The sequence below is a fragment of the Rhinoraja longicauda genome, chromosome 3 (assembly GCF_053455715.1).
Source record: "Rhinoraja longicauda isolate Sanriku21f chromosome 3, sRhiLon1.1, whole genome shotgun sequence".
NCBI classification, from domain to species: domain Eukaryota; kingdom Metazoa; phylum Chordata; class Chondrichthyes; order Rajiformes; family Arhynchobatidae; genus Rhinoraja; species Rhinoraja longicauda.
The window spans coordinates 91,427,945-91,455,763 of NC_135955.1; positions in this window are offsets into that span (position 1 = coordinate 91,427,945).

Below are 27,819 nucleotides of genomic sequence, written 5' to 3' on the forward strand. Positions count from 1 at the left end.
AGGTTTGGACCCAACAGGTCCACTTGGTCTAGTTAAGTATAGAAGTGTGGATGTTATGTTACAGTCGTACAAGACGGTGGTGAAGCCGCACGTTGAGTATTGTGTTCAATTTAGACAATAGACAATAGACAATAGGTGCAGGAGGAGGCCATTCGGCCCTTCGAGCCAGCACCGCCATTCAATGTGATCATGGCTGATCATTCTCAATCAGTACCCCGTTCCTGCCTTCTCCCCATACCCCCTGACTCCGCTATCCTTAAGAGCTCTATCTAGCTCTCTCTTGAATGCATTCAGAGAATTGGCCTCCACTGCCTTCTGAGGCAGAGATTTCCACAGATTCACAACTCTCTGACTGAAAAAGTTTTTCCTCATCTCAGTTCTAAATGGCCTACCCCTTATTCTTAAACTGTGGCCCCTGGTTCTGGACTTCCCCCAACATTGGGAACATGTTTCCTGCCTCTAACGTGTCCAACCCCTTAATAATCTTATACGTTTCGATAAGATCCCCTCTCATCCTTCTAAATTCCAGTGTATACAAGCCTAGTCGCTCCAGTCTTTCAACATATGGCAGTCCCGCCATTCCAGGAATTAACCTAGTGAACCTACGCTGCACGCCCTCACATTTGCTACGTGAGAGCCAGATGCCTTTGTGTCAAGTCATGGAGGGTTGGTGGCACCATAGGTGGTGTGTGGCACGTGGGTGGCCTACCAAGCAGATCAATTACTTCACAACCTCCACCCTCTTGGCATCCGTCCACCTGCAGGAGATGGTGGTGCAGGTTTGACGTTGTCTTGTTTGGAGAGGGTACCAGCTTTCAGGTTCCTGGGTACGCACATCGCAGAGGATCTCACCTGGTCTACCAACACCATCACCACAGTAAAGAAGGCACAGCAGAGACTCCACTTCCTGAGGATCCTCAGGAAAACCAACCTGCAGGAGAAGCTCATGTTGTCCTTCTATCGCTGCTCCATCGAGAGTGTGCTGGCATACTGTATAACCACATGGTATGCCAGCTGCTCAGAAAAGGACAGGAAGGCCCTTCAGAGGGTCATCACGACGGCCCAGAAAATCATCGGCTGCTCACTGCCCTCCCTGGAGCACCTGTTCAGCCTGCGCTGCCTCAGTAGAGCAGGCAAAATAATAAAAGATCCATCCCACCCCGGCCACCGTCTGTTTGTTCATCTGCCCTCTGGTCGACGTTTCAGGTCAATCAAATCCCGAACAAACAGACTTAAGAACAGTTTTTACCCCAGGGCCATACGAGAACTGAACACTACCTGTGCACTAGGCAACACCGTTAAAAAATCTTGTACTTAATTTAATTGTATTTATGTATTTATTTGTTTTTGCATTTATTGCATATATGTTTGTACGCACCGTCAGGATTGGCTGTTTTTTAATTTCGTTGTACTCGTTGCAATGACAATAAATGAATATTATTATTATTATTATTATGTTTCACCTGTGGTTACATTTCCTGCCGGAGCTGCCTAGGCCTGTCCTTGACAAGAGAGCCACCCACACAGGGGTTGCCAACTGTCCCGTATCAGCCGGGACATCACGTTTTTTGGGTTAAATTGGTTTGTCCCATACGGGACCGCCCTTGTCCCGTATTTGAGCGCTACCAGCAGTGTTCAGGGTTGGATCCTTAGGCACTTGTGGGTTTTCATTCTCTGGGTTAGTTTCTCCCCCTCCCTCTCTCTCATCTTCCTCTGGGGGTGTTCTTAATTTCCACGTTTTCATTATTAAATCTCTTTGGCGTCTCTCAACTGCCCACCCCACCCCCACCGCCCCTGTTCGGTCGGAGGCTCGGAGGGGGAGCGCTCACAAATTCGCTGAGCATCGACGCCCCTTAAATCTCCCGAGTGTCCGCCCTCCCCGCAGGGGCGAACACCCGGCGAATGGTCACAGCAGGTAGCAACTCCGGGATTTTATCAACCATGTGAGGAAAGATCGGAAAGACTGGGCTTGTGTTCACTGGAGTTTAGAAGGATGAGAGGGGATCTTATGGAGACGTATAAAATTATAAAAGGACTGGACTAGCTAGATGCAGGAAAAATGTGCCCAATGTTGATGGAGTCCAGAACCAGGGGCCACAGTCTAAGAATAAAGGGGAGGCCATTTAAAACTGAGGTGAGAAGAAACTTTTTCACCCAGAGAGTTGTGAATTTGTGGAATTCTCTGCCACAGAGGGCAGTGGAGGCCAAATCACGCTGTCCGGGCCTACACTGTGCAGACCTACAGTGTGCGGGCCTACAGTGTCCGGGCCTACACTGTCCGGGCCTACACTGTCCGGGCCTACACTGTCCGGGCCTACAGTGTCCGGGCCTACAGTGTGCAGACCTACAGTGTCCGGGCCTACAGTGTCCGGGCCTACAGTGTCCGGGCCTACACTGTGCAGACCTACAGTGTCCGGGCCTACAGTGTCCGGGCCTACACTGTCCGGGCCTACAGTGTCCGGGCCTACAGCGTCCGGGCCTACAGCTTCCGGGCCTACAGCGTCCGGGCCTACAGTGCCCCCCCGGGCCTAATAGGGGACAAGGGTGATCCTGTACAGGACAAACCAACTTAGCCCAAAATACGGGATGTCCCGGCTAATACGGGACAGTTGGCGCCCTAGTTCATCTCCTTTAAACACTGACCCTTTCACCTTCGAGGTGTGCCCTCTAGTATTTGATATTTCCATCTTGGGACAAAGGTTCTGACTATCAATGCTTCTCATTCATTTATATATTTCCATCAAGCCTCTGGCTTTCGAGAAAAAAACACTCTAAGTCTGTCCAACCTCTAAGTAGCTCTAAGTAAGTCTGGAGAAGGGTCCCGACCTGAAAAGTCACCCATCCGTGTTTCTGAGTAGCCTCTAAGTTAGGCATCAAGCTGGTAAACCTTTCCAGCACCTCTCTACAATCTCCACATCCTTCCTGTGATGTGGCGACCACAACTGCACTTAATACACCAAATGCAGAACTCCTCCCATCCATTGACTCGATCTACACCTCACGCTGCCTCGGCAAGGCCAGCAGCCCAGACCATCACGCACACAAACCACCCTCCCTTCCATTGACTCCATCTACACCTCACACTGCCTCGGCAAGGCCAGCAGTATAATCAAGGACCAGTCGCACCCCGGCCACTCCCTCCTCCCCTCTCCCATCAGGCAAAAGGTACAGAAGTGTGAAAACGCACACCTCCAGATTCAGGGACAGTTTCTTCCCAGCTCTTATCAGGCAACTGACCCATCCTCTCACCAGCTGGAGCATGGTCCTGAGCTACTATCTACCTCATTGAAGGACTGTCTTTAATCAGATTTTATTGGACTTTACCTTGCACTGAACATTATTTCCTTTATCCTGAATCTGTACACTGTGGACGGCTTGATTGTAATCACATATAGTCTTTCCACTGACTGGATAGCGCGCAACAAAAAGCTTTACAATGTATCTAGGTACTTAGAAACATAGAAAATAGGTGCAGGAGGAGGCCATTTGGCCCTTCGAGCCAGCACCGCCATTCATTGTGATCATGGCTGATCATCCACAATCAGTAACCCGTGCCTGCCTTCTCCCCATATCCCTTGATTCCACTAGCCCCTAGAGCTCTATCTAACTCTCTTTTAAATCCATCCAGTGATTTGGCCTCCACTGCCCTCTGTGGCAGAGAATTCCACAAATTCACAACTCTCCGGGGAGAAAAAGTTTCTTCTCACCTCATTTTGAAATGGTCTCCTCTTTATTCTTAGACTGTGGCCCCTGGTTCTGGACTCCCACAACATTGGGAACATTTTTCCTGCATCTAGCTTGTCCAGTCCTTTTATAATTTTATACTTGTGACAATAAACTAAACTAAACTAAAATGCGGCCTTATCAATGTCCAATCAAGTTGCAATGTGACTTCCTTTCGTCCTCTGCTAACGAGTCAGCAGAAAGGCAAGCATGGCATCCACCATCTTCACCACAACCTCCACCCTATCTGTCATCCCCACCCTCCTCGTTTGCGTAACCTGTAAAAATGTTTGCTCACTTGCCCAACCCCATGAAGATTCATCAACCTGAAACACTGACGGTTTTGCTCTCTGCAGTTTGCTGTCTGAGCTGCTGAATAGTTCCAGAACTTTCCATTTTTCCTCCTGACTTGGATGTAACCAGTTGAAACAATGAAGTGAGCTGAAGATCGTGGCCACTTTCCCTGTTATTTTAGTCATGGGTTATCTCGTTGTTAAACTTTCACGTAATCCATTAATGGATGTTAAACTGAAAGTAAACATATTGTCAGTAGTTACATATTTAGTACTTTTCTGCAGATCTGTTGTTAATCCAGCTTACATAATGACTGCATTCTTCAGTTAAACCAGCTCACAAATGTCACGATAAATAGAAATGTTTTCTGCAGATTGATGAATGTGCCGGCTGACAGTTTACTGTCAGAGGCAGCAGGACTACCGAGGCAGGGCAGAACAAGTCCATGTGGTCTCAGACCATGAGGCCAGAAGTCATAGGAACAGAATTACACTACTCAACCCAGCAGGTATCCTCCACCATTCAATACTGCCGATCTATTGTTTCCTCTTAACCCCATCCCCCTGCCTTCTCCCTGTAACCCAACACCTTTACTGTTCAAGAACCCTGTCAATCTCTACCTTCCAAATACCCACTGTCTTGGCATTCACAGCCGTCTGTGGCAATGAATTCCACTGATTCATCACCCTCTGACGAAAGAAATTCATCCTCCTCCATTTTGAAGGATGATCTTTTTATTCAGAGGCTGTACCCTCTCGTCTAGACTCTCCCACTAGTGGAAACGTTCATTCCACGTCCACTCTATCCCAGCCTTTCATTATCCAGTAGGTTTCAATAAGATCTCCCCTCGTCCATCTAAACTCCATTGAGTGGAGGCCCAGAGCCTGAAACATTAACGCCCCTCATACATTAATCCAATCATCCCTGGATCATTGATCCCTCTATTATAGACAATAGACAATAGACAATAGGTGCAGGAGTAGGCCATTCAGCCCTTCGAGCCAGCACCGCCATTCAATGCGATCATGGCTGATCACTCTCAATCAGTACCCCGTTCCTGGCTTCTCCCCATACCCCCTCACTCCGCTATCCTTAAGAGCTCTATCCAGCTCTCTCTTGAAAGCATCCAACGAACTGGTCTCCACTGCCTTCTGAGGCAGAGAATTCCACACCTTCACCACTCTCTGACTGAAAAAGTTCTTCCTCATCTCCGTTCTAAATGGCCTACCCCTTATTCTTAAACTGTGGCCCCTTGTTCTGGACTCCCCCAACATTGGGAACATGTTTCCTGCCTCTAATGTGTCCAATCCCCTAATTATCTTATATGTTTCAATAAGATCCCCCCTCATCCTAAATTCCAGTGTATACAAGCCCAATCGCTCCAGCCTTTCAACATACGACAGTCCCGCCATTCCGTGAATTAACCTAGTGAACCTACGCTGCACGCCCTCCATAGCAAGAATATCCTTCCTCAAATTTGGAGACCAAAACTGCACACAGTACTCCAGGTGCGGTCTCACCAGGGCCCGGTACAACTGTAGAAGGACCTCTTTGCTCCTATACTCAACTCCTCTTGTTATGAAGGCCAACAATATATTGGTTCTTGATCTTGTACTTTGGGTAAAAGATTCTGTTTTTGGTCATTTCTATGACCCTCATGGTTTTGTACATCTGTATATTGTTTATTGTACATCTGAAGAAAGGTTTCGACCCGAAACGTCACCCATTCCTTCTCTCCTAAGATGCTGCCTGACCTGCTGAGTTACTCCAGCATTTTGTGAAATAAATACCTTTGATTTGTACCAGCATCTGCAGTTATTTTCTTACACTGCATAAGATCAGCCCTTAGCCTCCTGCAAGCCTAGGAAAAAACTCCTGGCCTGCTCAACCTCTCCCTGTAGTTCAGGCCACTAGAGTCCTGGAAACATCCTCATAAATCTTCTCTGCACTCTTTCCAGCTTTAGACATCCCTCGTGCAGCAGGGTGACCAAAGCTGAACACAACGCTCCATGTGGCCTCACCAATGTTATGTGTACTTAACGACACGGTGGCGCAGCGGTAGAGTTGCTGCCTTACAGCAAATGCAGCGCCGGAGACCCAGGTTCCATCCCGACTACGGGCGCTGTCTGTACGGAGTTTGTATGTTCTGCGTGGGTTTTCTCCGAGATCTTCGGTTTCCTCCCACACTCCAAAGACGTGCAGGTTTGTAGGTTAATTGGCTTGGTAAATGTAAACAATGTAAAAATTGTGCCTAGTGGGCGTATGATGATGTTAATGTTTCCGCGCTGTATCTCTAAACTAAACTATAACTGTGACATAACGTCCCAACTTCTATACTCAGTTTCCTGACTGATGAACACCAGCATGCCCACAGCAGTCCCACCACCCTACCTGCAATGCTACTTATAGGGAACATACAAACACATGGATATTTAAAATCAGATTGTGATTGAACATTTAAAATGGAAATAGTTATGCTTCCTCAAGTAAGAATCAAAAATGCTGGAAACGCTGAGCAGGTCAGGCAGCAATTGTAGAAATAGAAAAAAGCCTAGCTGGAAGAAGTTGTCCCGACCTGAAACGTCACCCGACCTGAAACGATGGCCGCGCCGTTGTGTTTGGCTGCCTGTCGTCGCTCACCTAGACATCCGTATGTTCTGCGAGCCACCTTGGTCTACGAACGCCGAACCCTCCTGATGATCCGACCCTCCGTCGTCGACTTCTTCAGTCCAGGTCCCGGACAAAGTTTCTCCCAGCGATCGCTCCTCGATCAACTCCCGGTAGATGTGCGGGCCCAGCCTTACATCCACCGCCGTACGAACCGCGCTAGGAGGCGGGGTAAACGCGCGGGAACCTTTGAAAAGCTAAAAAACCTCGCCCGCGCTCATCCAACATCGGCCTACCTCGCCCAGCGCTACAAAGTCGGACCTGGTCGACCTTATCATTCCATCCACCGGCGCTCCCTCGAACTCAGGTATGCCTCTCTCCAAACGATCATCCCGGTCCCCGGACTGCCGGCCCGCGGGCTCCCAGCAAGGCTATCTGTGAAGCGCAGCGGCGTGGTCTCCCTGAACCTCCGCCCGCTGGCGTGGGAGCCGCTACTGGACAGAAGCTTACCTGCTGTCCCTGCTAAAGTGGCCCTGATCAACACAAGATCCCTACTGAACAAGACCTTCATCCTCAACGATTTCTTCACCACCCGTGGATTGGACTTCTTACATGTCACAGAAACCTGGCTTAACCCTGGTGAGCTTGCTCCACTTGTGGAACTCTGTCCTGATGACTGTAACTTCTTCAGCTCGCCTAGGCTCTCCGGACTCCGGATAGCGGAGTGAGGGGGTATGGGGAGAAGGCAGGAACGGGGTACTGATTGAGAGTGATCAGCCATGATCGCATTGAATGGTGGTGCTGGCTCGAAGGGCTGAATGGCCTACTCCTGCACCTATTGTCTATTGTCTATTGTCTATTGACGCGCTGGGGGCTTAGCCACTGTGTTTAAGAAACATTTCAACTGCCGCCTCCTGAACGCTGATCATTTCTCCAGTTTCGAGGTGCAACTAATTAAAGTAGGCCCAGCCTATCCCCTCTTAATTGTTCTTGTGTATCGCCCACCAAAAATGCATAAGGACTTCATCACCCAATTTGCTGATCTGATCTCTAACATTTTGCCCAAATTTGACCGGGTCATGATTCTTGGTGACTTTAACATTCATGTTTGCTGACCTACTAATGTAGCCTCTTGTGAGTGAATTTATGCACCTGGTTGAGTCCTTCAATCTGACTCTTCACACCACGGGACCCACTCACAAGTTAGGCCATACACTCGACCTAGTGTTATCGTCCGGATTCCCAATCTACAACATTGAAACTACTGAGGCCTGTCTATCGGACCACAGCGCTATCATTTTTGACGCATCTCTGCCAAAATCTCATCTCCCTGTTCGTTACTCCCGCGACATAAACGCACTGACTGGCAGTAAATTCTCCGAGGCTCTCACAGCTGCCCCCAACATCTGTACTATTGAGGCTTCTCCCCCCATCTCAGCACTGAGGATCTCGCCTCTTTATTTAATATCACTTGCTCTTCCATCCTGGATTCTATCGCTCCCCTTAAAATGAAAAAGCCTAAGCCCAAAGGTTGGCCTTGGCTCAATGACACCACCAGAGCCCTAAGAAGGGAGTGCAGAAAATCAGAAAGGAGGTGGAAATGTGACAAGCTTCAAATTTCCTTCGAAATTCTGAGAAACAATCTTCTCAAATACCAGGAAGCAGTAAAGTCTGCTAGAGCACAATACTTCTCCGACCTTATTTCCAAAAACTCTCATAACTCCAAGGTCCTATTTAGCACAATTACCTCTGTCATATGTCCCGCCCCCAGTACCAGCTTAGTTGGGTCCCCTGCTAAGTGCGAAGAATTCGCTAAATTTTTCACCAACAAAGTTGAGAACATTAGAATGAACATTTCCCCTCCCACCCGTGACCTAGCTGTCTCACTAGTCTGTTCATCTAAATTGGACTGTTTCCAACCCGTCACTCTATCGTCCCTTGCAAAGCTTGTCTCCGCTATGAAACCTGCAACCTGCCCCCTTGATCCTGCCCCCACTGCCCTTCTAAAGGATGTCATTGCAATAGCCGGTCCCAGAATCCACTCTATTATCAACAGTTCTCTGGCCAATGGCACTGTTCCAACCTGTTTCAAGCACGCGGTGGTCCAGCCCCTACTAAAAAAACCTAACCTAGACCCCACCTTGCCTAGCAACTACAGACCCATTTCCAAACTGCCATTCCTGTCAAAAGTCCTTGAAAAGGCAATTCTAAACCAATTAGTGCCCTACCTGCACCAAAACACCATCCTGGAAAGTTTCCAGTCAGGTTTCAAAGCCCACCACAGCACAGAGTCTGCCTTGTTGAAGGTACACAACGACCTGCTTCTCGCCATCGACACCGGCGACTGTGCAATCCTGCTCCTTCTCGACCTCAGCGCAGCGTTCGATACAGTGGACCACACCATCCTTATTGACCGTCTCCGGTACGGGGTTGGCGTTGATGGCACTGCCCTGAGCTGGTTCGTTTCCTACCTCAAAGATAGGAGTTTCGCCATCAACATAGGCAGTTATTCCTCTTCTCCAGCTAGCCTCTCCTGCGGAGTTCCACAAGGCTCCATCCTAGGCCCCATTCTCTTCTCTCTATACATGCTCCCCCTCGGCCAAATCATTCAAAGGCACGGCATTTCTTTCCACTGCTATACCGATGACACACAGCTTTACCTCTCCCTGAAACCCAACAACCGGTCAAATTTAAACAGCCTCTTACACTGCCTTGAGGACATAAAATGTTGGATGGCACAGAACTTCCTCCAATTAAACGAGAGCAAGTCTGAGGTCATCCTATTCGGCCCCCCCCCCCGACTCCATCAAATCGATAACAGGCAGTCTTGGAAGCCTATCCTGCCTAGTCAAACCGCATGTCAAAAACCTCGGCGTGATATTTGACTCTGCATTAAAGTTTGACAAGCAAGTCAACGCTGTGGTAAAAGCCAGCTTCTTCCAACTTCGTACCATAGCTAAAATCAAACCTTTCCTCCAATTCGACGACACTGAAAAAATCATTCACGCTTTCATTTCCTCCCGCCTAGACTACTGCAACTCCCTATACACTGGGATCAGCCAATCTTCCCTGTCCCGCCTGCAACTGGTCCAAAACGCTGCAGCGAGACTCCTGACGGGTACCCGTAAAAGGGACCACATCACCCCGATTCTGGCCTCTCTCCACTGGCTCCCTGTACGGTACAGAATCAACTTCAAGCTCCTCCTATTCACATATAAAGCCCTAAATGGACATTCCCCCCCCTACATCAAAAATCTTCTAACCCACCTCTCTAACTCCAGGTCCCTCAGGTCGGCCGACTTGGGGCTACTCACTATCCCGCGGTCTAGGCTTAAACTCAGGGGTGACCGCGCTTTTGCGGTTGCAGCTCCTAGACTGTGGAACAGCATCCCTCTCCCCATCAGAACTGCCCCCTCCATCGACTCCTTTAAGTCCAGGCTCTAAACCTATTTCTACTCCCTAGCGTTTGAGACCCATTGAGGAGGCGCTGTGAACTGTTTTGTATGTGCTGTTATGTTTGTGTGCTACTGTGTTTCATATTTTCCTTAGTACCTAAACTGATGTACAGCACTTTGGTCAACGTGGGTTGTTTTTAAATGTGCTATACAAATAAAATTGACTTGACTTGACTTGACCTATCCATGTTCTCCACAGATGCTGCCTGACCCGCTGAGTTACTCCAGCACTCTGTGAAACGTCACCTATCCATGTTCTCCAGAGATGCTGCCTGACCCGCTGAGTTACTCCAGCACTCTGTGAAACGTCACCTATCCATGTTCTCCAGAGATGCTGCCTGACCCACTGAGTTACTCCAGCATCCTGAGTCCTTCAACGTTTCAGGTCTGAGAACTTTCATTAGTCTTTCTTTCCACAGATGCTAAGTATGTCTGGCATTTTCTGTGTTTTTTAATATTTGCAGCATGTTTATGTATGACGTCCCATCTGACCGGCTCAAATGTCCAGTCAGATCCACTCTCCCAGCAGATCCTCATCATTCTCTGTGTCCACATTAACATGCTTCTTGTTAATATTTGGGTTTTAGACTTTTCTTTAGATTTTTTTGATTTAGAGATACAGCGCGGAAACCGGCCCTTCGGCCCACCGAGTCCGCGCCGCCCAGCGATCCCCGCACATTAACACTATCCTACACCCACTACGGACAATTTTTACATTTACCAAGTCAATTAACCTACAAACCTGCACGTCTTTGGAGTGTGGGAGGAAACCGAAGATCTCGGAGAAAACCCACGCAGGTCATGGGGGGAACGTACAAACTCCGTACAGACAGCGCCCGTAGTCAGGATCGAACCTGAGTCTCCGGCGCTGTATTTGCTGTAAGGCAGCAACTCTACCGCTGCGTCACCGTGCCGTGCGGTTAGAGTTTTGACTTTAGAGATACAGCATGGAAAGAGGCCCCTCGGCCCAACGTGTCCGCGCCGACCAGCGATCACCCGTCCACTAGCACTCTCCCACACACGAGGGACAATTTACAGAAGCCAATTACCCACCAAACCCGACGTCTCAGAGTGTGGGAGGAAACACACGGTGAGTGTGTTCTTATAGAGACGTATAAAATTATTAAAGGACTGGACAAGCTAGATGCAGGAAACATGTTCCCAATGTTGGGGGAGTCCAGAACCAGGGGGCACACAGTCTAAGAATAAAGGGGAGGCCATTTAAAACTGAGGCGAGAAGAAACTTTTTCACCCAGAGAGTTGTGAATTTGTGGAATTCTCTGCCACAGAAGGCAGTGGAGGCCAATTCACTGGATGAATTTAGAAAAGAGTTAGATAGAGCTCTAGGGGCTAGTGGAATCAAGGGATATGGGGAGAAGGCAGGAACGGGTTACTGATTGTGGATGATCAGCCATGATCACAATGAATGGCGGTGCTGGCTCAAAGGGCCAAATGGCCTCCTCCTGCACCTATTTTCTATGTTTCTATGACAGGGAGAACATACAAAGTCCACACAGACAACACCCGGAGAAAACCCATGCATGCGGTCACAGAGAGTGGTGTTTTGGAATTAGTTGCCTCTGCGTCTTTCTGTCAGGCTTGGCGTGTCAGGTTGAGTCGAGATATGAATGCATGATTTTCTGCTGAAGGTCCCCGTGTAGCCTCCAGTCTGTCTGCCTCCCCCACACCCTTGCACCTCTGGTCAAGAGTCCCATAGTGTACCCGTGCAGCCACGTATCTCCTGCACCTGCCCGTACAAGGTTGGAGTCTCAATGAAAGACCTTTGAAACCGCAGCTGCACTCATTGGGAATGACGTCTGCAGTTATATACAGCCGGCCGCTGGCACTTTAGCCGGCTTTTAGTGCTCTCTCTATAATAAACGAGGGACACGTTGTAGACTCACCTGTTCCTGTTGATGCAGACACACTGAAGCATTGTTCAGCTTAAGGACACTTCACCTGATGAAAAAGAAGTGAGAGTGGAATCAGTCACAGTCATTGATATCCGGGCACTCCACTTATCCTTTTACTTCGATAAATGACTTGTCAGAAAGAGTGTAGACGAGATTTATGGTGTGGGAAGGAACTGCAGATGCTGGTTTGTATCGAAGATAGACCCAAAATGCTGGAGTAACTCAGCGGGTCAGGCAGCATCTGTGGAGAACATGGATAGGTGACGTTTCACAGAGTGCTGGAGTAACTCAGCGGGTCAGGCAGCATCTCTGGAGAACGTGGATAGGTGACGTTTCACAGAGTGCTGGAGTAACTCAGCGGGTCAGGCAGCATCTGTGGAGAACATGGACAGATGACGTTTCACAGAGTGCTGGAGTAACTCAGCGGGTCAGGCAGCATCTCTGGAGAACGTGGATAGGTGACGTTTCAGTCTGACCCGAAACGTCACCTATTCCTTTTTTCCAGAGATGCTGCCTGACCCACTGAGTTACACCAGCATTTTGTGTCTATCGTATACTAGATTTAGTTTAGTGATACAGCATGGAGCAGGGTCTTCGGCCCACCGAATCCACACCGAACTTCGATCAACCATCCACACATTCTATGTTATCCCACTTTCTCATCCACTCCCTATAACACTGGAAACAATTTAGAGGCCAATTAACCTATACACCCGCACGTCTTTGGGATGTGGGTGGAAACCAGAGCACCTGGAGGAAAGCCACACGGTCACAGGGAGAACATGCAAACTCCACTCAGACAGCACCCGAGGGCAGGATTGAACCCGGGTCTCTGGCGCTGTGAGGGAGTAATCTACCCGCTCCACAAACAATATATTCCCTGTGCAAGATATTGGTAAAACCACACTTGGAATACCGTATACAGTTCTGGTCGCCTTACAATAGGAAGGATGATATTATTCTGGAAAAAGCGGAGAGAAGGTTTATGAGGATGTTACTAAGACTGGAGGATTTGAAATATTGAGAGGCTGGATAGGTTAAGATATCTTTCTCTGACATGTAGGAGGTTGAGAGGTAATCATATGGAGGATACTAAAATCATGAGGAACACAGATAAATTGAATTGCCACCTTCTATTCCCCAATGCAGGGGACTCTACCCAGATTGATTTATTCACAAAATGCTGGAGTAACTCAGCAGGTCAGGTAGCATCTCAGGAGAGAAGGAATGGGTGATGTTTCGGGTCGAGACCCTTCTTCAGACTCTACCCAGACACTATAACCATAACAACTCATCAGAGGCTCAACTTTCTCAGAAGACGAAGGAATCAGGGCGTGTCTCCAGTGACTCTGACCAATTTTCACTGATGCACGGTGGAAAGCTGACATTTTCCTGATCTGAACAGCCTGGTTTGGCAACAGCTCTGTCCAAGACCCATGAATATTGCAGAGAATTGTGGATGTAGCGTAGTCCACCACACCAGACCCCTCACCATTAACTCCATCTACACTTCACACTACCTCGCACAAGCAGCTGACAGAATCAAAGCCAATTTATCGCCCCGCTCGTTCCCACTTCACCTTTTTCATAGAAACGTAGAAACATAGAAAAATAGGTGCAGTAGGAGGCCATTCGGCCCTTCGAGCCAGCACCGCCATTCAATATGATTATGGCTGATCATTCTCAATCAGTACCCCGTTCCTGGTTTCTCCTCATATCCCTTGATTCCTTTAGTCCTACGAGCTAAATCTAACTCTCTCTTGAAAATATCCAGTGAATTGGCCTCCACTGCCTTCTGTGGCAGGGAATTCCACAGATTTACAACCCTCTGGGTGAAGAAGTTTTTCATCATCTCAGTCCAAAATGGCCAACCCTTTATTCGTAAACTGTGACCCCTGGTTCTGGGCAGGACGTACCACCAGATTCAGGAACAACTTCTTCGCTTCTGTTATCAGACTACTAAATGGACCGCTCGTAATCTGAGGATGTAGTCCCCATCTGCCAATCTACTTTGCTTTTTCCTCTGCTCTTGTGTTAGCTGTTATAATCATGTGTGATTTGGTGTTACTGATCTCGCCTGCGTGACAATCATAAATCAATACACGCATGGATCACCTGAAACATGGATCACCTGAAAAAAATTAATATATATATGAAATATGAAACAAGAAGTCATCAGTTTAATTAATTAATTAATTTAAAATTGTTGAGAGCATTAGCTCCACACAGCTGGCCAGCTCCTCTGTTGTCTCTACATCTGCGTCTTCCATCAACGTCTCCAGCGTGGTCTTGTTTGGTGGTCCAGGGTTCCGTCTTCCATGGGTGGGTTCCCACAGCACAACCTTGTTTGCTGGTGTTTCTGGGTGGCGGTGGCAATGACCAGCGAGCCTCATCCTTCTCCACCTGATCTTCTCGGTCAGAGGTGGAATCTCCCCGTAGAACCGGGCGTTGGTGATGTGCTCCCTCCAACTGACATTTTGAACTTCTCTGAACATTCGGGTGTAGACACCATCGAGAGGCTTGGACAGTGCTCGAGTGAGAGTCCATGCCTCACGCCCGCACAATGATAGTGTCTCTACAGTTGCATGGAAGAATCTCAGTTTGAGACCCTTAGACATCTGAGACGTCCAGATTTTCCCCTTGTTATTGAGGGCTTTCCATGCCAGCGCTTTTCGGACGGACCTTGATGTCATTCTCCGAGCTCTGCATCCTTGCTCCCAGGTACTTGAAGTCCTCCACTTTCTTGAGAGATGCAAGTCCTCCACTTTCTTGAGAGGGCAAAGACTTAATAGGAACCTTGGGGCAACATTTTCACTCAAAGGATAGTAGATGCATGGAATGAGCTGCCAGTGGAGGTAGGTGAGGCAGGATCGATACAATGCGATACGATAGAACTTTATTTATCCCAGGAGGGAAATTGATCTGCCAACAGTCATAAAACACAAGACACATGAAACATGAAATTAAAGTGATGAGTGGAAAGGATTGGGGATGTGCAAAGATTGGGGAGGGAGGTGGGGGGGGAGGTTAGGGAGGCAGGGGGGGGGGGGGAGGGAGTCAGTCTACCCCACGACAGAAGGGGGAGGAGTTGGACAGTTTGATAGCCACAGGGAAGAAGGATCTCCTGTGGCGTTCCGTGCTGCATCTTGGTGGAACCAGTCTGTTACTGAAGGTGCTCCTGATAACCAGCCATGATCATATTGAATGGCGATGCTGGCTTGAAGGGCTGAATGGCCTACTCCTACATCTATTTTTTTTCTACATCACAACTTGGTTGGGAACAACACTGTCCAAAACCGCAAGATATTGTAGAGATCTCCGAACTATCTTTATTCAGGCTTTACTGGACTTTATCTAGTATTAAACATGATTCCCTTTATCTGTGGACTGCTTGATTGTAATCATGTGTTGCCTTTCGCGTTGACAGGATGGCACGTAACAAAGAGCTTTTCCCTGTACTTCGGTACACATGACGATAAACTAAACTACTCCGAGGGCTCGGACATCGGACGGTCGGCAGCGGGGACTGAGGACAGTTCAACAGCCCCGACCGCCGGTGAACAAAGAGGAAGATGATTGAACTTTATTACCTTCCATCACAGTGAGGAATGTGGAATCCGCTGTAGTGGATGTTTCTGTTAGATTTTATTTTAGGTGTGTGTTTTGTTGTTTTTTTACTTAGTATGGCTGTACGGTAACTCAAATTTCACTGTACCTTAATTGGTACACGTGGTGATAAATTGAATCTTGAATCTTGTTTATTTCTAATGTCACTTTATACGACTCCTCTCCGTGAAAGAGGAAGGTTAGCGTGAATGGAATGTGGCCTTGTGGTGACAGCTGGTACTGCTGTGGGTTTGTTACTGAACTGAACATCATGGGGCCAGGGACGAGGCAGGTGGGGGGGGGGGGGGGGGGGGGGGAAGGGGAGCGTGAGTGGCCTCGCTTACGGCCAACTCGAGCGATCAAGTGGCCTTGTTCCATGTTGCAACCATTCTGTAAAGGATGAAGGATGAGAGGGGATCTTATAGAAACGTATAAAATTATAAAAGGACTGGACAAGCTAGATGCAGGGAAAATGTTCCCAATGTTGGGGGAGTCCAGAACCAGGGGCCACAGTCTAAGAATAAAGGGGAGGCCATTTAAAAAAAATATATATATATATATTTTCCAGTCAACAGATTGACCATACAGTTGTATTTATTCACAAAATGCTGGAGTAACTCAGCAGGTCAGGCAGCATCTCAGGAGAGAAGGAATGGGCGACGTTTCGGGTTGAGACCCTTCTTCAGACTGATCCATGGGAAGGAGTCCTCACCCCCCACTGATGACCCCTTCTCCCGTCTCCAGCGGACCCGCTCCTCTTGGACCCCCCCGGTTGGCCAACTACCCTCACTAGAACTTTTCATCTTACTCTCCGACCATACAGTTGTGAAAGTTTAATAGTATGAAATCATTGCATTAAAAATAAAACAATATTTTCACACATGATATTTTCTGACCGAAAAAAAAGGTGTAGGCAGAAGCCAAAGCCTATTGTGCCTACCCTTAATACTTAACAAAATTAATTAAGAAAATACAACATCATAAATCAGAAACAGATAAACAAAACATAGAAAGAAACACAAATATAGTCAAGAACCATCATTTCTGTCATGTCAGTCATTTCTCAGTGCTGATTACAGACTTTGTATCTTTCAAATATAATGTTTTTGAACATTTTCTTGAATTTACACATATTACTACACTCTTTTAATTCATTTAAAACTGAGGTGAGAAGAAACGTTTTCACCCAGAGAGTTGTGAATTTGTGGAATTCTCTGCCACAGAGGGCAGTGGAGGCCAATTCACTGGATGAATTTAAGAGAGAGTTAGATAGAGCTCTAGGGGCTAGTGGAATCAAGGGATATGGGGAGAAGGCAGGCACAGGTTACTGATTGTGGACGATCAGCCATGATCACAATGAATGGCGGTGCTGGCTCAAAGAGCAAATGGCCTCCTCCTGCACCTATTGTCTAAGTTTCTATGTTTCTATGTAAAAAGGTCACAACCCATAACCAAACCACAAACCCCAGTGACCTGTGTCCTCCATTCTCAGCACACACTGCACACAATAACTTGTGCTTTAGTTTTTTTTCAGTTTTAGAGATACAGCTGGAAACAGGCCCTTTCGGCCCACTGAGTCCGCACTGACCAGCCATCCCCGCACATTAACACTACCTTACGCACAGTCTGGACAATTTTTACGTTTCTACCAAGCCAATTAACCTACAAACTTTTACGACTTTGGAGTGTGAGAGGAAACCGAAGATCTCGGAGAAAACCCACGCAGGCCACGGGGTGAACGTACAAACTGCGTACAGACAGCACCCGTGGTCGGGATGGAACCCGGGTCTCCGGCGCTGTTAGGCAGCGACTCTACCGCTGCGCCACCGTGCTGAGAAATACTTCCAGGTCAGAGTTACTCCAGATAGACTTTTGCTGCACTTCAAACACAGCGTGCAAGTAGTGAATTCACTGCTCAAACCCTCACAGGGCTGCTGCCTCACAGCGCCAACGACCCGGGTTCCGTCCTGACCACGGGTACTGTCTACCCTGACTTTCATTATTTTACCTCTCATAATCTTATATACGTCTAGTATTTGATTTTTCAATCTTGGGAAAAGGGTTCTGACTGTCTATCTGACCTACCTATACATGGAAAGATAGAAAATAGGTGCAGGAGAAGGCCATTTGGCCCTTCGAGCCAGCTCCGCCATTCAATGTGATCACGGCTGATCATCCACAATCAGTAACCTGTGCCTGCCTTCTCCCCATATCCCTTGATTCTTCAGTTTGAAGAAGAGTCTCGACCCGAAACGTCACCCATTCCTTCTCTCCCGAGATGCTGCCTGGCCTGCTGAGTTACTCCAGCATTTTGTGAATAAATACCTTCAATTTGTACCAGCATCTGCAGTTATTTTCTTATATCCCTTGATTCCACTAGCCCCTAGAGCTCTATCTAACTCTCTTTTAAATTCATCCAGTGAATTTGCCTCCACTGCCCTCTGTGGCAGAGAATTCCACAAATTCACAACTCTCTGGGTGAAAAAGGTTTTTTCTTACCTCAGTTTTAAATGGCCTCCCCTTTATTCTTAGACTGTGTGGCCCCTGGTTCTGGACTCCTCCAACACTGGGAACATTTATCCTGCATCGGGCTTGTCCAGTCTTTTTATAATTTTAATACGTTTCTATAAGATCCCCTCTCATCCTTCTAAATTCCAGTGAATACAAGCCCAGTCTTTCCAATCTTTCCTCATATGACAGTCCCGCCATCCCAGAGATTAACCTGGTGAACCTACGCTGTAGCTCCCATAATTTTATAAACTCCCCACAACCTCCGACACTCCAGAGAAACAATCCAAGTCTGTCCAACCTCTCCCTGAACCATATACCCCTCAAGCAAGCCGAGGGGATTACCGGGATAAACCTTGCTGCCACACGTTGGTTTCCGGGTTAGGGACCAACGATTTGGATGAGAATGTACACGGCAGGATTAGTAAGTTTGCAGTAACACTGAAGTGGGTGGTATCACGGACCATGATGATTGCTTATCACAAACTGCAGCAGGATCTTGATCAACTGGGTAAGTAGGCTGAGGAATGGTTAATGGAGTTTATTGCAGATAAGTGCTCAGTGCAGCAAGTTGGCAAGTCAAACCAGGGCAGGACCTACACAATGAATGGCAGGGCCCTGGGGAGTGTTGTGGAGCAGAGGGATCTAGGTGTACAGGTAGATACTTTCCTGAAAGTGGTGTCATAGAGATTGATAGAGTGGTCAAGAAGGCTTTTGGCACGTTTGGCTATATCTGTCAGTGAATTAAGCATAGAAGTTGGATGTTATGTTAAAGTTGTACAAGAAGTTGGTGATGTAATATCTAGTGTATTGCATGCAGTTTTGGTCACCCTGGGAAAGGAAACTTGCAATTAAGCTGGAAAAGGTGCAGAGAAGATTTACGAGGATGTTGCCAGGACCCGAGGGCCTGAGGTACAGGGAGAGGGTGAGCAGGCTAGGATGTTATTCCTTGGAGCGCAGTAGAATGATCTTTGATGAGACTTTTTCTCACAACTAATGAGATTTTTTATTACTCGGGGCAGGTGATGCACATTAAGTGCATCTTCAGCGCTGCCTTGCATTACTTCATTGCATTTCACCAGGTCTAACGTTCACAAGTACATTTGTAGTTAACATAGAACATAGTTGTGAACAAGAGTACAGCATTGGACAGGCCCTCAGCCCACAGTGCCCGTGCTGAACATGATGCTGAGCTAAACTGATCTCATCTGCCTGCAAGTGGCCCAGATCCCTACATTCCCTGCAAATCCATGTGCTAATCGAAAAGCCTCTTAAATGCCATATCATATCTGCCTCCACCATAGGGTTGCCAACTTCCTCACTCCCAAATAGGGGACAAGGTGACGTCACCGCCCCGCGCCCCACGTGACCTCACCCAGCCAGCGGCCACGTGCTCCCGCTACACCAATGGCGGTCGCTCGAGCCGGGAGGCAGGTTGCTATGCAACCTTCGTTAGGTGAACGCACGCGGCCCCGCTCCCTGAACACACTCCGTTAGCCTACACTTTCCGGGCCCACAGCGGCCTCCGGGCCCACAGTGTCCGGGCCTACAGCGGCCCCCGGGCCCACAGTGTCCCAGCCTACAGCGGCCCCCAGGCCTACAGTGTCCGGGCCTACAGCGGCCCCCAGGCCTACAGTGTCCGGGCCTACAGCGGCCCCCCGGGCCTAATACAGGACAAGGGCGGTCCCGTACGGGACAAACCAATTTAACCCTAAATACGGGATGTCCCGGCTAATACGGGACAGTTGGCAATGCTACTCCACCACCACCCCTGGCCTCCACCACCCTCTGTGTAAAAAACTTTCCCCGCACATCTCCTTTAAACTTTCCCCCTCTCACCTTATAGCCAGTTAATCAGCAGTGGAGCTTTGCTCTGCAATGTGTGAGATTTATGGTGTATTTTTTAGTGCAGAAGGTGCTGAAGCATGTTTAGTGTTACTTTTGCAACTGTGCTGTAACTTTATATCCACCATTGCCATCTGGAGGTGATTTCAAAGTAATAGAAAAATGGTCAACAGTCACAAGCTGCGAATACTTGTGGGAATCTGGAAAGAGTGGAGAAACGATTTACGAGGGTGTTGCCTGAACTCGAGGGGCCTGAGGTGTAGGGAGAGAGTGGGAAAGCTAGGACTTCATTCTTTGGAGCTTAGTGGCTGAGGGGTGATATATAGGGATGTATACAATCATGAGGGCAATAGATAGGATGAATGGGAGTCTTTAACCAGAATAGGGGAATCACGTACTGGAGGGAATAGGTTTAAATTGAGAGAGGAAAGATTTAATAGGAACCTGAGGGGCAACGTTTTTCCACATAGTCATAGATTGATACAGTGTGGAAACAGGCCCTTCGGCCCAACTCACCCACAACGGCCAACAATGTCCCAGCTACCCTAGTCCCACTTGCCTGCGCCTGGTCTATAACCCTCTAAACCTGTCCTATCCATGTACCTGTCCAACTGTTTCTTAAATGATGGGATAATCCCAGCCTCAACTACCTCCTCTGGCAGCTCGTTCCATACACCCACCACCCTTTGTGTGAAAAAGTTACCCCTCGGATTCCTATTAAATCTTTTCCCTTCACCTTGAACTTATGTCCTCTGGTCTTCGATTCCTCTACTCTGGGTAAAAGACTCTGTGCATCTACATAGTGGTGGGCATATGGAATGAGCTGTCAGAGGAAGTAGTTGAGGTAGGGACTACAATGACATTTAAAACTCACTTGGAAAGGTACATGGATATAAAAGGTTTAGAGGGATCTGGGCTAAACATTGACATGTGGGACTAGTGCAGAAGAGGCATTTTGGTCTGCCCAATGACCTGTTTTCACACTGAGACTCTATAACTCTTTATGACTCTAAACGAAGTTACTGCCTGTAGAAGCTTATCACACATTCCTATTCACTCAGCTCCATTTCGCAACGTAAACCATGACAGCTGTCTTATCTGTTCAGCTGCAGGTTTGTGCTAATTGTGCTGTTTAATCCTGTTTACTCCCAGGCAAAAGTTTCTGTCAAGTACCAGTCCGGTTGCAATATTGCCCTGTCAGACCGTGAGAGAGAGGACCAGGCCAGGTGTTGAACGATCAAAAGTACCACAAAATGCTGGAGTAACTCAACGGGTCAGGCAGCATCTCTGGAGAGAAGGAATGGGTGACGTTTCAATAGACAATAGACAATAGGTGCAGGAGTATGCCATTCGGCCCTTCGAGCCAGCACCGCCATTCAATGTGATCATGGCTGATCATTCTCAATCAGTACCCCGTTCCTGCCTTCTCCCCATACCCCCTGACTCCGCTATCCTTAAGAGCTCTATCTAGCTCTCTCTTGAATGCATTCAGAGAATTGGCCTCCACTGTCTTCTGAGGGAGTGAATTCCACAGATTCACAACTCTCTGACTGAAAAGGTTTTTCCTCATCTCTGTTCTAAATGGCCTACTCCTTATTCTTAAACTGTGGCCCCTTGTTCTAGACTCCCCCAACATTGGGAACATGTTTCCTGCCTCTAACGTGTCCAACCCCTTAATAATCTTATACGTTTCGATAAGATCCCCTCTCATCCTTCTAAAAGGGTTTCGGGTCGAGATCCTTCTTCAGACTGATGTCAGGGGAGGGGGCTGTACAAAGAAAGGATGTCGTTGGAGACAGGAAGAACTGGGAAGGGGGAGGGGAAAGAGAGGGACAGAGGAACTATCTGATGTTAGAGAAATCAATGTTCATACTGCTGGGGTGTAAGCTGCCCAAGCGAAATATGAGATGCTGTTCCTCCAATTTGCGCTGGGCCTCACTATGACACTGGAGGAGGCCCATGACAGAAAGGTCAGACTGGGAGTGGGAGGGTGAGTTGAAGTGCTGAGCCACCGGGAGATCAGGATGGTTAAGGCTGACTGAGCAAAGGAAATGATAATATAATAATAATATATTCCTTTATTTGTCCCATGATGGGGAAATTTGCAGTGATACAGCAGCAAAGTGGATAGCAAGAGACATTCATTATAAATAAAAATAAAGATAAGGATAATTGTCATCATTTACTGTGTTTTTTCTTTACTGTTACTGTTAACTGGTCTGTTGACTGATCTGCTGGGAGCAGTGCTGGTTGTGCCGTCTCACAGCAGCGGGAAGGAAGGACCTCCTATATCTCTCCTTCACGCACTTGGGGTGAAGCAGTCTGTCACTGAAGGGGCTACTCAGTGCAGTGACAGTGTCCTGCATGGGGTGGGAGTCGTTGTCCAGCAGCGATGTTTGCTTTGCCATCATCCTCCTCTCTCCCACCACCTGCACTGAGTCGAGGGGGCAACCCAGGACAGAGCTGGCCTTCCTGACCAGCTTGTCGAGTCTCTTCCCCTCCGCTGCTGAGATGCTGCTGCTCCAGCAGACCACTCCATAGAAAATGGCCGATGCAACCACCGTGTTGTAGAAGGTCCTTAGGAGTGCCCCCTGCACGCCAAAGCACATGGTTCTGGACTCCCCCAACATTGGGAACATTTTTCCTACATCTAGCTTGTCCAGTCCTTTTATAATTTTATACGTCTCCATAAGATCCCCTTTCATCCTTCTAAATGCCAGTGAATACAAGCCCAGTCTTTCCAATCTTTCCTCATATGACAGTCCTGCCATCCCAGGGATTAACCTGGTGAACCTATGCTGCACTGCCTTAATAGCAAGGACATCCTTCCTCAAATTAGGAGGCCAAAACTGCACACAATACTCCAGATATGGTCTCACCAGGGCCCTGTACAACTGCAGAAGGACCTCTTTACTCCTATACTCAAATCCTCTCTTTATGAAGGCCAACATGCCATTAGCTTTATAAGAAAATAACTGCAGATGCTGGTACAAATCGATTTATTCACAAAATGCTGGAGTAACTCAGCAGGTCAGGCAGCATCTCGGGAGAGAAGGAATGGGTGACGTTTCGGGTCGAGACTCTTCTTCAGGCTGAGACTGAGCAGACTGATGCCATTAGCTTTCTTCACTGCCTGCTGTACCTGCACGCTTACTTTCAGTGACTGATGCACAAGGACACCCAGGTCACGTTGCACTCCCCCTTTATCTAATCTGACACCATTGACATTATAATCTGCCTCCTTGTTTTTGCCACCAAAGTGGATGACCTCACATTTATCTATATTATACTGCATCTGCCATGCATCTGCCCACTCACTCAACCTGTTCAAGTCACCTAGCAACCTTCTAACATCCTCTTTGCAGTTCACACTGCCACCCAGCTTCGCAAACTTGCTAATGTTACTTCTAATTCCATCATCCAAATCATTAATATCTATTGTAAACAGTTGCGGCCCCAGCACCGAGCCTTGCGGCACTCCACTCGCCACTGCCTGCCATTCTGAAAAGGACCCGTTTATTCCTACTCTTTGCTTCCTGTCTGCCAACCAATTCTCTATCCATGTCAATACCATGTGCTCTAATACCCCCAATACCATGTGCTCTAATTTTGATCACCAACCTCCCTTGTAGGACCTTATTAAAGGATTTCTGAAAGTCTAGATACACTACATCCACTGGCTCTCCATCCATTTTACTTGTCACATCCTCAAAAAATTCCAGAAGATTAGTCAAGTAGGAATTTCCCTTTCATAAATCCATGCAGACTTGGACCAATCCTTTTACTGCTATCCAAATATGCCGTTATTACCTCTTTAATAATTGACTCCAGCATCTTCCTCACCACCGATGTCAGACTAACTGGTCTGTAATTTCCTGTTTTCTCTCTCGCTCCTTTCTTGAAAAGTGGGACAACATTAGCTACCCTCCAATCCACAGGAACTGATCCTGAATCTATTGAACATTGGAAAATGATCACAAATGCGTCCACGATTTCTAGAGCCACCTCTCTGAGTACCCTGGGATGCAGACCATCAAGCCCTGGGGATTTATCAACCTTCAGTCCCATTAGTCTACCCAATACTATTTCTCGCCTAATGCAAATTTCTTTCAGTTCCTCTGTCTCCTGAGATCATCCGTCCTCTAGTACATCTGGGAGATCTTTTGTGTCTTCCTTCGTGAAGACAGATCCGAAGTACCTGTTCAATTCTTCTGCCATTTCCTTGTTACCCATAATAATTTCACCCGTGTCTGCCTTCAAGGTATCCACATTTGTCTTTACTAATCTTTTTCTCTTAACATATCTAAAGAAGCTTTTACTGTCCTTCTTTATATTCTTGGCCAGCTTCTCCTCGTACTTCATCTTTTCAGCCCGTATTGCCCTTTTTGTTACCTTCTGTTGTCCTTTAAAAGTTTCCCAATCCTCTGGCTTCCTGCTACTCTTTACTATGTTATGCATCTTTTCTTTTAGTTTTATTCCATCCCTAACTTCCCTTGTCAGCCACGGTCGCCTCTTACTCCCCTTAGAATCTTTCTTCCTCTTTGGAATTAAATGATCCTGCATCTTCTGCATCGAAGGCATCACAAAATGCTGGAGTAACTCAGCGGGTCAGGTAGCATCTCTGGAGAGATGGAATGGATGCATCAGTCTGAAGAAGGGTCTCGACCCGAAACGTCACCCATTCCGTCTCTCCAGAGATCCTGCCTGACCTGCTGAGTTACTCTAGCATTTTGTGATACCTTTGATTTGTACCAGCATCTGCAGTTATTTTCCTGCATCTTCTGCATTATGCCTTGTGTCTCTACAGTGTGGCTTTTAAGCAGCTCTCAATAATGCTGTGGTTCGTGTGTGATGAATATACCAAAGTGTGAGATGGAAAAACAGCGACAGCTGCAGAACACACAGGAGGAGGAGGTGCAAAAGCTGATTGACCTTTTCTGTCATCCCCACAATTGGAATTGCAGTGATAATTGCTGAAAGTTCTTTTGAATATGCACCACTGGAGAAAGGGCGGCAGATGGTCAGATGTGACAGTGGGGCAGAGGAAGAGAATGGATGCCGGTCCTCTGCACCTTGTGAAGTGATCGTGTTACAGGCTGAGCTGGCCACCAGGACGTGTGAGCAAGGTACAAGTCGCTTCACACTGAGGTGTCAGCTCCACCTGCTTCATCTGTTGCTGTGCGTGGTTGTCAATGGCAGGGACACACTCACTGTCCAGCCCCAACTCACTGCTGGAGAGCTGGCTGTCAGTGGGAGGAATCAACCACATTGCTGTTGGTTTATTCATGTTCAATAAGTGATAGCAGCAGAATTAGGCCATTCGGCCCATCAAGTCCACTCCACCATTCAATCATGGCTGATCCATCTCTCCCTCCTAACCCCCAAATATGAACACTTTTGACTTGACTCTGACAATAGACAATAGGTGCAGGAGGAGGCCATTCGGCCCTTCGAGCCAGCACCACCATTCAATGTGATCATGGCTGATCATTCTCAATCAGTACCCCGTTCCTGCCTTCTCCCCATACCCCCTGACTCTGCTATCCTTAAGAGCTCTATCTAGCTCTCTCTTGAATGCATTCAGAGACTTGGCCTCCACTGCCTTCTGAGGCAGAGAATTCCACAGATTCACAACTCTCTGAGTGAAAAGGTTTTTCCTCATCTCCGTTCTAAATGGCCTACCCCTTATTCTTAAACTACGGCCCCTGGTTCTGGACTCCCCCAACATTGGGAATATGTTTACTGCCTCTAACGTGTCCAACCCCTTAATAATCTTATATGTTTCGATAAGATCCCCTCTCATCCTTCTAAATTCCAGTGTATACAAGCCTAGTCACTCCAGCCTTTCAACATACAACAGTCCCGCCATTCCGGGAATTAACCTAGTAAACCTACGCTGCACGCCCTCAATAGCAAGAATATCCTTCCTCAAATTTGGAGACCAAAACTGCACACAGTACTCCAGGTGCGGTCTCACCAGGGCCCTGTACAACTGCAGAAGGACCTCTATGCTCCTATACTCAACTCCTCTTGTTATGAAGGCCAACATTCCATTGGCTTTCTTCACTGCCTGCTGTACCTGCATGCTTCCTTTCAGTGACTGATGCACTAAGACACCCAGATCTCGTTGTACGTCCCCTTTTCCTAACTTGACACCATTCAGATAATAGGGTTAAGGTCAGGGCCTGAGAGGTCAGGGCCTGAGAGGTCAGGGCCTGAGAGGTCAGGGCCTGAGAGGTCAGGGCCTGAGAGGTCAGGGCCTGAGAGCAAGCCGTAGATTAAATGATCTAGCTAGCACAATCCGTGTCCTCAAAGCAGTGAAGGATAAAGCCAGACCTCACAAAGAGATCTATCCGTAAGTCATTCAAGAACTCAGGCCCAGGCTAACTGAACTCGGAATTCCTACCCCAGAGGAGATAGGTCTAGACAAATTATAATATTATACTTTGACGGTTTCCAGACCTTCATTTGATGTGATACAAGGTACAGTGTGAAATATCACTATTGGACATTTAATTCTGTTCTGTTGTATGTATTCTGTTTCACCGTGAACTCAGTTCAATAAACAGTGGCCTGATAAATTGGAAACAAAACGGGTGATGGTGGATGCAGATATGGTGGAGGCAGTTACAGGGTTATGGGGAGAAGGCAGGAGAATGGGGTTGAGGGGGAAAAATCAACCATGACTGAATGGTGGAGCAGACCCAATGTGGGGAATAAGGTCATTCTACTCCTACGGCTGATGGTCTTCGGGTCAAACGATTGTAGCGTGGAAGAGTTTTTAAATGGGCACATGGGTATGCAGGGAATAGAGGGATGTGGATCACGTGCAGGCAGAGATTAGTTCAACTTGGTATAGGGTTGCCAACTGTCCCTTATTAGCTGGGACATCCCGTATTTGGGCTAAATTGGTTTGTCCCTTACTGCTCTTGTCCCGTATTAGGCCCGGACGGCACTTTCGGCCCGGACACTGTAGGTCTGGTCACTGTAGGCCCGGACACTGTAGGTCCGGTCACTGTAGGCCTGGACACTGTAGGCCCGGACACTGTAGGTCCGGTCACTGTAGGTCCGGACACTGTAGGTCCGGTCACTGTAGGCCTGGACACTGTAGGCCCGGACACTGTAGGCCCGGACACTGTAGGTTCGGACACTGTAGGCCCGGACACTGTAGGCCCGGACACTGTAGCCCGGGGTCCGCTGTAATCCTGGACAGTGGAGGCCCGGGCGCCGCCTAACGGAGGTTGCGTAGCAACCCACCTCCCGGCCCGGGCGGCCGCCATTGGTGGAGTGGGAGCACGTGGCAGCTGGCTGGCTGAGGTCGTGTGGGGTGCGGGGCGGTGACGTCACCCTTTGTTCCTTATTTGGGAGTGAGGAAGTTGGCACCCCTAACTTGGCACCATGTTTGGCACAGACATTGTGGGCCAAAGGGCTTGTTTCAGTGCTGTACTGTTCTATGTTCTGACCCACTCCATACAAAAAGAGCCTTCTTGTAGCTGCCACTTTCAGCCCATCTCTGAGTATTTCCCCAGCACCATTTGCTAATATTTGATGTGAGTTATTTGTTTTTGATAACTTCTTTGGGACGTGTAAACAAGCACAAAAGGTGCAGTAGGAAGGGGTTTACCAGTGTGTGTTTGAAACAAACAGAGGATTATGCCAAGATTATTCTATAACTGGAAGGAATAATTTGATAAAATGCTGCCAAGTATAACATGTTACATTCCAAGTGCTGATACCTCTAATCTGATGTGAACAATAATTCATCAGCAAATAAACGACTTTGGTCAGACTCTCAAGCAGAATAATCCAGAGTTGATACAACTGGAAAGACCCATTTTGATGCCACATCAAGCCTGTTGGGGGAGAAA